The sequence below is a fragment of the Mustela nivalis genome, assembly GCF_964662115.1.
Source record: "Mustela nivalis genome assembly, chromosome: X".
Lineage (NCBI taxonomy): Eukaryota > Metazoa > Chordata > Mammalia > Carnivora > Mustelidae > Mustela > Mustela nivalis.
Window position 1 is genome coordinate 40,547,564 of NC_139040.1, and position 12,206 is coordinate 40,559,769.

Here is a 12,206-nt window from a genome sequence, read left to right on the forward strand (position 1 = left end):
ATAAAGGGCCATACGCTCAGACTGCTTTTCTTTAAAGAGTGTCAAATAACAATACTTTTTTTCTGGAGAGAGGTGTGATAGTTTCTATGCTTGTTAAGAAAGTATAGTATTAGAAATTAAGAGCAGAGAAGTAGAAGTTGGCTATTTCAATTGGTTATTATGTATGTTAATTGCTTACTAGTAAAACTTGTACATCTTATATATTAGATACAGCTTCATTTTCAAATGAATCCTAAAACTAGGAGAACACTTAACTTTGTATTATTTATTTAAAAAACCAAAAGTTATTATAATTTTAAGTGTATTAACAAAGATTTTCACATTTCATCAGGTTGAGCATATTCTTATTTTATTATTTGTTGGGTATGCAGTTAGCATGTATACTAAAGTGTTCAAAAATTAGTATGTTTGGGGCACCTGTGTGGCTCAGTCTGTTGGCCATCTGACTCTTGATTTCAGCTTGGGAGCACACAGGGGAACACACAAGGACAATATTTCCCCAAATTCACTGGCTTGGAAAATGAGAGGGACTGATTTCTGTGAGTTCTGGCAATCAGCAGAGCTTAAAACCTATAGTTTTAAAGGTCAGCTGGCTTGGGAAGGGGCAAGATGGTGGAAGAGTAGGGGACCCTATTTCAACAAGTCCCCTGAATTGTGCTAGATATCTACCAGAGCATGCTGAACACCCATGAAATCAGCCTGAGATGTAAGAGTATATACTTCTGGATCTCTGCAGGGGCAGAAGATCATCAGTGCAGAGGTACAAAGGAGTTTGGAGTTCAGGGACAGACATCAGCAGATAAACAGAAGGGGGAAGGAGCCACCAGAAGTAAGCCATTGGAAAGTAATAACCCAATGCGAAAGTGCCCTGTGCTTGAGGACCAGCAATAGCTTGAAGACTCATGGCTGTGAGATGGGAAGGGACTGCTAACAGCATTCAAACACAATAAAGGGACTTAGGGACAATTGCTGGGATTAGGCAGCCACAGGCATGGACCTAAGCCCATGGTCCTGGGACCAGTGGCAGCCACTGCCAGCTCACGCCTGAGAGGATCCAGTGGGGACTTGAGTCAGTGGTCCCTGGGTCTGGTGGCTGCTGCTGCTACCACAGCTGCTGCAGCCTCCGACGAGGCTGATAGGACCTGGTGCATACTTGAGTCCCCCATCCCGGGACTGGCTGCCACCGGGACCGGGCTCACCCAGAGCAGTATTGCTCATGGTTTTGGTGGCAGGGGGGATCAGAGACAAGCGGAGTCTTCAGGCAACCACTGAGACAGTGGTTGGGAGTGTGCACCACCGGTGGGAGGCTGCAGTATTCAAGGGGGTTTGCAGAGAGGGAGTCTGTGTTTTCTCAACCATTCAGAGAGGAACAGACTATGACTTCTTTCTGAGGCAAAAGTCTGGGTGCAGACAGTTTACCTTGGTCTGACCCTTCAAAAAGGCATGAAAAGCTGCCAGAGAACAAAAGCCTAAAAAACTGGCTTACATGGAGCTCAGGCCCTTGATAGGTGGCAGGGCAACTCAGCCCAAGCAGGAATGACGGGAAAACAATGCAACAGGTCCCTCCCCGAGAAGACAAGCTGAAAGAACAAGAGGACAGCAACCATAGGGTCCCCGTAAAACTATAAAACCCCCACACCATGGGAAAACTGTATTTTAAGCTTCTGGTATTGCCCCGCAGCTTGCATATTTAAATACAACTTTTCTCTCTCTCTCTCTCTTTTAAACTCGTTCTCATGATTCTTGTTCTTTTATTTATTTATTTTTTTACCTGGTTATCATTTCAACAAGATGTTTAATACAACTTATTCCATAGTAAATTTTTAACTTGAACTTTTCATACATATACTTTTGTTTTATATATATATATATATATATATATATGCTTCAAAGTGGTCTTTTTTACCTATTCAGATATATATATATATATATATATATATATATATATATATATATAATTTCTAATTTCCCTGTATCTCTGGAAAGTTGAGTCCTCTAACGAAGATAATAAGATACATCCAGGAAAAACTGAAATACCCTTCCTCACTCACATATAGGGATTATAACCACCTTCCCAACACCCACCTTTTTGTGTGCTTCAATTTTTTTCTTTTTCTATTGTAAGTCATATCAATCATACTGTTTGTTTTTGTACTTTATAAATCTTATTCTTAGGGCTCATTCTGGCTTTTTTTTTTTCTTTCTTTCTTTTTAGCAGTGACTTTTGATTGCTCCAAAACTTCCCAGAGTGCACCTTGCCTGGATTGTGATTGATATTTTTAGCTCTACATCCCCTCAACCACAACTCAACAGAATGACAAAGAGAAGGAATTCTCAACAAAAAAAAGACCCAGAGACAATGGCCTTTCCAGCAGATCTAATGGACATGGATCTAAGCAAGATTTCAGAAACAGACTTCAGGGTAGCAGTTATGAAGACAATAGTCAGGCTGGAGAAAACTATTAAAGACAACATAGATTCATTAATGGCAGAAGTGAGAGCAGATCTGGCAAAACTTAAAAATGCTATCAATAAGATCCAATCTAATCTAGATACTCTGACAGTTAGGATAAATGAGACAGAAGATCAAATTAGTGATCTAGAAGACAAACTGATAGAAAAGAAGGATCAGGAGGAGGCCTAGAACAAACAGCTTAGAATCTGAATAAAAACAGAATTAGAGAAATAAATGATGCCATGAAATGTTCAGTGTCAGAATTGCTGGACCCCTGAGGGGTTATGGAGAGAGAAGACTAAAAGATATATTTGACACAATAGCTGAGAACTTCCTTAATCTGGAGAATGAAACAAACATTTGTGTCCTAGAAGCAGAGAGGACCCTTCCTAAGTTCAAGGAGAACAGACCAATGTCCTGGCATGTAACAGTAAAAATTGCAAATCTTAGAACCAAGGAAACAATTTTAAGGGCAGTTAGGGTAAAGAGATTTCTTACATACAGAGGGAAGACAACTGAACAACATCAGACCTGTCAATGGAGACCTGGCAAGCTAGAAACGGCTGGCAAGGCATAATCAAGGCACTAAATGAGAAAAGCATGCAGCTAAAATTCTTTATCTGACAAGGCTGTCATTCAGAATAGATGGAGTAGTAAGGACCTTATGGGATGGGCAGAGACTGAAAGAATAGGTGACCACTAAGCCTTGCAAGAAATAGTAGTTTCTATAGAAACAAGGACTTCACAGACAACATGATGACAATAAAATCTTATCTGTCAATAATCACTCTCAACATGAACAGCCTAAATGTGCCCATAAAATAGCACAGGGTTGCAGATTGGATAAAAAGACAGGACCCATCCATATGCTGTCTACAAGAGACTCATTTTGAATCTAAAGATACATCCAGACTGAAAGTGAAGGGATGGAGAACCATCATTCATACCAACAGACTTCAAAACAAAGCTGGAGTAGCAATTCTCACATCAGACAATTTAGATTTTAAGCTAAAGACTATAGTTAGAAATACAGAAGGACACTATATCAGTCTTAAATACAAGAAGATATAACAACTGTAAATATCTATGCTCCAACATGGGAGCAGCCAACTAGATAAGCCAACTGTTAACCAAAATAAAGAGACATATTGATAATAATATGTTAATTGTAGGAGAGTTTAACACTCAATCTCAGCAATAGACAGATCAACTAAGCAGAAAATCAACCAAAAAACAAGAGCTTTGAATGACACATTGGACCAGGTAGACCTTATAAATATATACAGAACATTCCACCCTCAGACAAAAGAATACTCATTCTTCTCGAGCACACATGGAACGCTCTCTAGACTAGACCACATACTGAGTCACATATCAGATTTCAACCATTACCAAAAGATTGAGATTATTCCCTGAATATTCTCAGTTCATAATGCTTTAAAACTGGAACTCAATCACAAGAAAAAGATTGGAAGGAATGCAAACACTTGGAAGCTAAAGACCATCCTGCTGAAGAATGTTTGGATCAACCAGGAAATAACAAAGAAGAACTTAAACAATTCATGGAAACCAATGAGAATGAAGACACATTGGTCCAAAACCTATGGGATACAGCAAAGGTGGACCTAGGGGGGAAATATATAGCCATCTAAATCTCACTCAAAAAAAATATAGAAAAGTCCTGAATACACAAACTCTCTTTATACCTTAAAGATTTGGAGAATCAATGACAAATTAAGCCTAACCTATGCAGGAGAAGGGAAATAATTAACATTAGAGCACAAATCAATGGTTTAGAAACCAGAGATACAATAGAACACATCAACGAAACTATAAGCTGGTTCTCTGAATGAATTCATAAGATTGATAAACCACCGACCAGGTTAATCCAAAAGAAAAGAGAAAGGACCCAAATTAATGGAACTATGGATAAAAGGGGAGAGATCACAACTAACACCAAGTATATAGAAACAATAATCAGAAATTATTATCAACAGCTATATGCCAGTAATTTAAGCAACCTAGATGAAATGGATGCATTCCTGGAAACTTATAAACTTCCAAGACTGAAACAGGAAGAAACTGACAACCTGAATAGACCAATAAACAGTAACAAGATTGAAGCAGTGATCAAAAACCTCCCAAAGGACAAGAGTCCAGGACCTGACGGATTCCCTGGGGAATTCTAACAAACATTCAAAGAAGAAATAATACCTATTCTCTGGAAGCTGTTTTTAAAAATAGAAACAGAAAAAAAACTTCCAGACTTTCTGAGGCCAGTATTACCTTGATTCCTAAACAAGGCAAAGCCCCCATAAAAAAAAAAAAAAAAAAAAAAAAGAGAGAGAGAATTTCAGACCAATATACCTGATGAATATGGATGCCAAAATTCCCAACAAGATCTTAGCTAATAGGATCCAACAGTACATTAAAAGGATTAATTGGAAGGGGAGGTGAATCATGAGAGACTATGAATAATAATGAATACTGTTATGCTGAAAATAAATAAATTTAATTAAAAAAATAAATTATAAGTATATAAGGACATAAATATGAGTCCTGAATCCACAAAATTCTAGAACAGAGCTTAGGCAATAATGTCTCTAACACTGGCTAGCAATATCTTTCTAGATATGTCTCTTGAGGCAAGGAAAATTAAAAAAAAACCATTAGGACTTCATTAAAATAAAAAGCTTCTGAGCTGGAAACAATCAACAAAACTAAGCAATATCCCATGGAATAGATATTTGCAAATGACATATCTGATAAAGGGTTAGTATTCAAAATATAAAAAGAACTGATACAAGTTATTACCCCCCCAAAAATAATCCAATTTAAAAATGGATAGAAGACATGAACAGAAATTTCTCCAAAGAAGACAGTCCAATGGCCAACAGACACACAAAAAGATGCTGAACATCACCCATCATAATCAAATCCACAATGAACTATAACCTCACTCCTATCAGAATGGCTCAAACAAAAATCAGAAGAAGTGTTGGCATGGATGTGGTAAAAAAAGGAATCCTTCTTTACTGTTGGTAGAAATGCAAACTGGTACAGACACTGTGGAAAATAATATGGGGTTTCCTCAAAAATATTAAAAATAGAACTACCATATGATCCAGTAATCACAGTATTGGGTATTTACCCATAGAATACAAAAACACTAATTGGAAAGATAAGCAACACGATGTTTATTGTGACATTATTTGCAATAACCAAATTATGGATGCAGCCCAAGTGTCCATCAACAGATGGATGGATAAAAATGTAGTCTATATATAAAATGGAATATTACTTAGCCATAAAAGAATGAAGTCTTGTCATTTGCCACAACATGGATGGAGCCAGAAAGTTTAATCTTAAGCAAAATCAATCAGAGAAAGACAAATATTATATGATTCTATTCACACGTGGAATTTTCAGGACACTGAGAAAAAAAAAGAAAACAAATGAACAATGAGGAAAAAAGAGACAAACCAAAAAACAGACTCTTAACTGTAGAGATGAACAAATTGTTACCAGAGGGGAGGTGGGTACAGGGATGGGTGAAATAGGTGATGGATATTAAGGGCACACTTATCTTGAAGAGCACAGAGTAATATATGGAACATTTGAATCACTGTATTGTACATCTGAAATGAATGTAACACTGTATTTTAACTAGACTGGAATTAAAATTTTAAAAACTAAGAAGAAACAAAACAAATGAACCAATGAAAAAGAAACCAAAACAAAGACTCTTAGCAGTAGAGAACAAACAAGTGGTTATCAGTGGGGTAGGAGTGTGGGGAAAGGGTAAAATAGGTGAAGAGCATTTAGGAGTGCACTTACCTTGATGAGCACAGAGGAATATATAGAATTGTTGAATCGCTATATTATATACCTGAAACTAATTTAACACTGTATGTTAACTATACTGGGATTAAAAGAAAAGTTTAGGTGTGATTTCTGAAGCCTGACTATAAGCAATCATAAAGGCTTTACATGGCAGACCTCACAAGAGAATCCTACTCTTCCCAACTGGATTTGTACAACCAATGAACTGAAGTCTCTAAAGGGAGTTGTGGTCAAGAAATCAGGTTCTCTTGGCTTTCTGTGCTCTTACACAGAACTGCATTCCTAGCCTAGTTGCCTCCATTTAGAGGCCTCTTGATCACTTGCCTTGGCAGAGACTTTCCTTGGGTACCTCAGCTGAAGTCTCCTTAGAGGGGATGGAGAGGGAAGGAACCCTGAAGACACTTTTACTTCTCTCTCAATCAGTCCTCATTGCTCTCTCAGCCCTTCCCCTTTCCAGTATTTCTTGGATCTTGTGTCCATAAAACTGCAGGACATTTTCTCTCAGGGGTCCCTTCACAGTGGAACAATCCTCACTTTTGTGTTCATTTATCTGACCCTTTATTGATACTGGTCTGTGGGCAAAAATGGAACAGAGAGAAGTCAGCACTCTCTACAGTTTAGATATTTGCTTTTTCTTATGCAGCTGGTGATTTAAGGCTTGAGTGTTACTTTCGTTTTTGGCTTGCTGTCTAAAGCATCTATTCTGGCAGATCAGTTTTCTCTCCAGATCAACGAAACTTCTGAAAAATGTGTATAGTGAGCCAGGCAATTTACCACAGTCCCATTCTGGAGAAGCAGAAAGCCTGTAGATCCCATGAGGTACCTTTGGAAAATATTCAGAGCCTGCAAGATATATCAGAAGGGTGCTGGCAGAGCATTTCCAGGCTCTGAGTGTCTCATGGGGCACATTGTCAGCCATGCTTATGGGTCTTGAGGAGTGCTAGAGGAAGCCGTGCATCATTCATAGAAGGTGTTAGTGTATTTTTAATATAAACTTTTTAATCTGGGGGAGATCACTTTGGTCTCTGACTTTCCAGCCTATCTTGCCAGGCTGGTCAGATAAGTGATCCAACAGAGGAATTTGAAAAAAGCCCGGCAAGCAGTATCCTAGCCAGTGCTTAAGGCTCTTCAATAATAGGACCAGAGACGGTCATGATGGGCTCTCACATAAGCTGAGCAACTCCAAGTATGTTACTGGTACCAATAAACACCCTGCAGTGAGCAAGTTGCTAAAACTGCAAGGGAAAGAACAGTGTAGTATCTCTCAAGATTGTTTTGTTCAGCAGCCCTGAAGATACCTTAGAAACTTAAATTCCTCCAGACAATCTGGCTAAAATTAATGACTGGAGAGTAGTATGGTGTGGGGTGCGTTAATACCATCCATCCTTCAGAGTGGCCTTTATAGCAGCTGTTGCCAGGATAACAGAACACAAACAGCACAGCAAAAGCAGCTGCAGCCTTCTCGTTACTGCCCCCCTTCAGAGAAACCTGGGATCTACTTGGACAGCCCTACCGAGCATGCTCCCAGGAATCTCAGCCAGGAAACAGCTGTCCTTCCAAGCCATTTGCTTTACCCACTCTCTGCCATCTCTCTGTCTCCAGAAAACTTTTGGCTAAATGCAGGAAGTTGGCCATGCTGGGACCTGTGAATGATGCAGTTCCTGTTCCCTTTACTTCTCCCTGTGGGCCTCAAGATAAATCAAAAGGCCCGCAGCTTTTGTCTAGTTGTCTCAGCTTTCTTATTTTTCTTCTTCTTCCTTTTGTTTTTTTTTTTTTTACAATTTTTAAATTTGAGGTATGACCAGCATATGACATTATGTTAGTTTCACGGCACAACATAAAGATTCAATATTTGTATACATTGTTCAATGACCACCACAATAAGTCTAGTTGTGCAATGACCACAATAAGTCTAGTTAATATCCATCATTTTACATAGTTACAAAATTTTTTACCTTGTGATGAAAAATTTTAGGATTTATTTCCTAAGCAATTTTAATATATCTAATGCAGTATTATTAACTATAATCACCATGTACATCTCCATGACTTATTAATTTTATACCTCAAATTTTGTTCCTTTTGTCTCCCTTCACCCATTTCTTTCACAATCCCTAAACACCTTTCCATTGGCAACCACCAATCTGTACCCTGTATCTTTGAGCTTATTTTTAATTTTGTTTTTGTATTCCATATATAAGTGAAATCATACCATGTCTTTCTCTGTCTGATTTATTTCACTTGGCATAATTACCTCAAGGTCCATCCATGTTGTTATAAATGGCAAGATTTCACTTTCTATGGCTGAATAATATTCCATCGTGTGTATATATACCACATATTTTTTATCCATGTGTCCATTCCTGGACACTCAGGTTGTTTCCATTTCTTGGCTATTTGAAATCTAGGAGTGTGATGCCTCCAGCGTTGTTCTTCTTTATCAAGATTGTGTTATGTATTCAAGGTTTTTGTGGTTACATACAAATTTTCTGATTGCTTGTTCTACTTCTGTGCTAAATGACTTTGGATTTTAATAGGTATCTCATTGAACTTGTAAATACTTTTGCATAATCTGAACATTTTAACACTATTTATTCTTGCAATCCATGAGCATGGAATATCTTTCCATTTATTTGAGCCACCTCCCATTTCTTTTATCAATTTCTAATTGTATACACTATATAGGTCTTTTACCTCCTTGGTTAAATTCATTCCTAGGTATTTTTTCTTTTTGATATAATTATAAATTAAATTATTTTCTTAATTTCTCTTTCTATTACATTATTAGTATATAAAATGCACAGATTTTTGTATGTTGATTTTGTGTCTTGCAACTTTATTGAATTTTTTTCATTATTTCTAACAGTTTTTTGATGGACTCTTTAGGGTTTCTATATATATTATGTCATTAGCAAATGGTGACAGCTTTCCTTCTTTCCCTTTTATATTGCTTTTATTTCTTTTCCTTGCCACTTTCTCTTGTTGGGACTTCCAATACTATGTTAAATAAAAGTGGCCAGAATGGACATCCTTGTCTTATTCCTGATCTTCGAGGAAGCACTTTCTCCACTTTCCACCATTGAATATGCTGAAGCTGTGGGCTTTTCATATATGGCTTTTGTTATGTTAAGGTACATTCTGTTTATATCTATTTTGTTGAGAGTTTTTGCATTATTATATGTTGTATTTTGTCAAATGCTTTTTCTAGATATATTGAAATGACCATGTGATTTTTGTCCCTTATTTTATTAATGTGCTATATCATGTTGATTGTTTGTGGTATATCCTTGCATCCTCGGAATTCTGCATGATCATGGTGTATTAATCCTTTTATTGTATTCTTGACATTGCGTGTCACTAAAGGTCTATGCACAGTACTTGAACACTTCAAAGTTCTGTTCCAGGTATGTGAGGAGAGAGGGCCAATATCCCTGGTCACTGGTCCACATTCCAGGCTCCAGACTTCTCCTCATTTCTACTCAATCTGACCTCCATTCCTAATCACAAGAGACCTCACCTGCATATATGTGGTTACTGAAGCCCAGTTTTCCACTCTTCCCTGAATGCAGCCACAAACTTTTGGCCACCCCCAGTCCTGAAAATAGAACACTGGTAGTGCCACTTAACCCTCAGGGGCACAGATGCAGTGAAGAGGAGCATGCAGACTTCTTGGTACTTGAGGACTTGGACCACTTGGGCAGGGAATTTAGGGCCCCAGATACATGGAACATAGGTGGGGGCAGGCAGTATCAGTTCTGAATGTGCGTATATCTCTAATGCCACATACAGGATCCCTAGCTGTTTGCAGATAGGTAAGACTGGAAGAGGATGGGAATTAAGTCTCTAAATTTTAGGGTCTATGAGAAGTTCCTCTACCCTGGATCTCAGAGTATTATTATAACCAACAACAGGTTCAGCACAGATACTGTGATAGCCAGTCTCAAAGAGCACCCTAATTATCCCTGACTCCTAGTGTCATGTCCTAGTGTCTCATGTAATAGAGATGACTTACATGACCAACAATTTAGCATACAGCAATAGAAAACTAAAACAGATGTTGGCACCTATAGTAGGGTACTGCAGTAACAAAAACCTAAAATGTGGGATTGGCTCTGAAAATGGCCAGAGAGCAGAAGCTGGAGGGACTTTAAGAAGAAAATTGGTGTTAGTAAAAGATTCTTTGAAGAGATTATTACCAGAAGGCTTATGGCCATTGTGGAGGCTGTCCATGAGAGCTTAAAGGAAAGTGAGTAAAACATTAGTGGAAACTAAAGGAAAGAATCTCTTGTTATTTAGCTCAGTGGTGTGGGAATAAGAAAATGTACATAACTGGGTGATACAACCAAGGATATTTCCCAGAGTGTTGAAGGTGCTGCCTTTCTTCTTGCTGTTTATAACAAAATATGAGAGGAGGAAGTTAAAAGATGGACTTTAGTGTAAACAAAAGTGAGACTGAACTTGATGCTTTGAACATCCCCAGCCTCTCTAACATGGCAAATGATGCCAAAGTTCATAAAAACCTTCCAGGCAAAGGCTGAATGCAGAACCCTTACAATAATCACATCCATGTGCCTATCACCCAACTAAGAAATATAACATTACAAATTCAACTGAAGTACACTGTGTGCTTTATTGGGTTGAATTATATCCTCCAGAAAGATATGTCCAATTCTAAATCCCTGGTATGTGTAAATGTGACCTTACTTGGAAATAGAGTCTTTGTAGTTGTCATTAAATTAGGGCTCTTGAAATAGAGTTATCCTGCATTTGGGGGTAGACCCTAAATGTATTAAGTAGTGTCCTTATAAGAGAAAGCAGAAGAATATTTGTGCCACATAAGCACAGGGAAGAAGTCTATGTGAAGAAAGAATTAGAGACTGTAGTTATTGTGTCAATAACCAAAGAATTCAAGGAGACACCAGAAGGTGAAAGAGGCAAAGAGGATTCTCCCCTAGAATTTTGGACAGAGTATGGCTCTGCTGGCACATTGATTTTAGACTTCTGGCCTATAGAACTGTGAGACATTAAATTTTATATTGTTTTAAGATACCTACTTTGTGGAAATTTGTTATGAAAGCCTTAGGAAATTAAAAGTAACCCTTCCAATGGGGCACCTTGGGTGGCTCAGTGGGTTAAGCCGCTGCCTTCGGCTCAGGTCATGATCTCAGGGTCCTAGGATGGAGTCCCGCATCGGGCTCTCTGCTCAGCAGGGAGCCTGCTTCCCTCTCTTTCTCTCTGCCTGCCTCTCCATCTACTTGTGATTTCTCTCTGTCAAATAAATAAATAAAATCTTTTAAAAATAAAAATAAAAAATAAAAATATAAAAGTAACCCTTCCAAATTGAATTCTTCTCTCTCCCTCTTTACTAGATATAACCACTATCCCAAATAGGAGTCTTATCATTTTCATCATGCCTTTCTACATGGTTCATATGCATGTATTTCCCATGCATGCATTTTAGTGCATATATGTGTATCTATAATCAACATGTGACTGTATATGTTAAAATTTCATATACCTGGAGGGACTTTAAGAAGAAAATTGGTGTTAGTAAAAGATTCTTTGAAGAGATTATTACCAGAAGGCTTATGGCCATTGTGGAGGCTGTCCATGAGAGCTTAAAGGAAAGTGAGTAAAACATTAGTTTTTCATAACACTTCTATTCTTATGGAACAAGTTTATTCCCTCACCCATTTTTTCCACTGCCACCACCCAATCTTTGCCCCTCGAGGAGGTCTTTCTGTGTCTCAGGCCTCTAAGAATTCTAGTCTCTTCTGTAGTCCAGCCTTTGCTGTTTCATTCAGTTTACTCAAAACAGTCCCAAGTCATTGAATTAATGTTGGTAGTACCATAGGAGAAGCTTAGTCCCTTAGGACACCTCCACCCCATCACAGCTCTAAACTAGTAG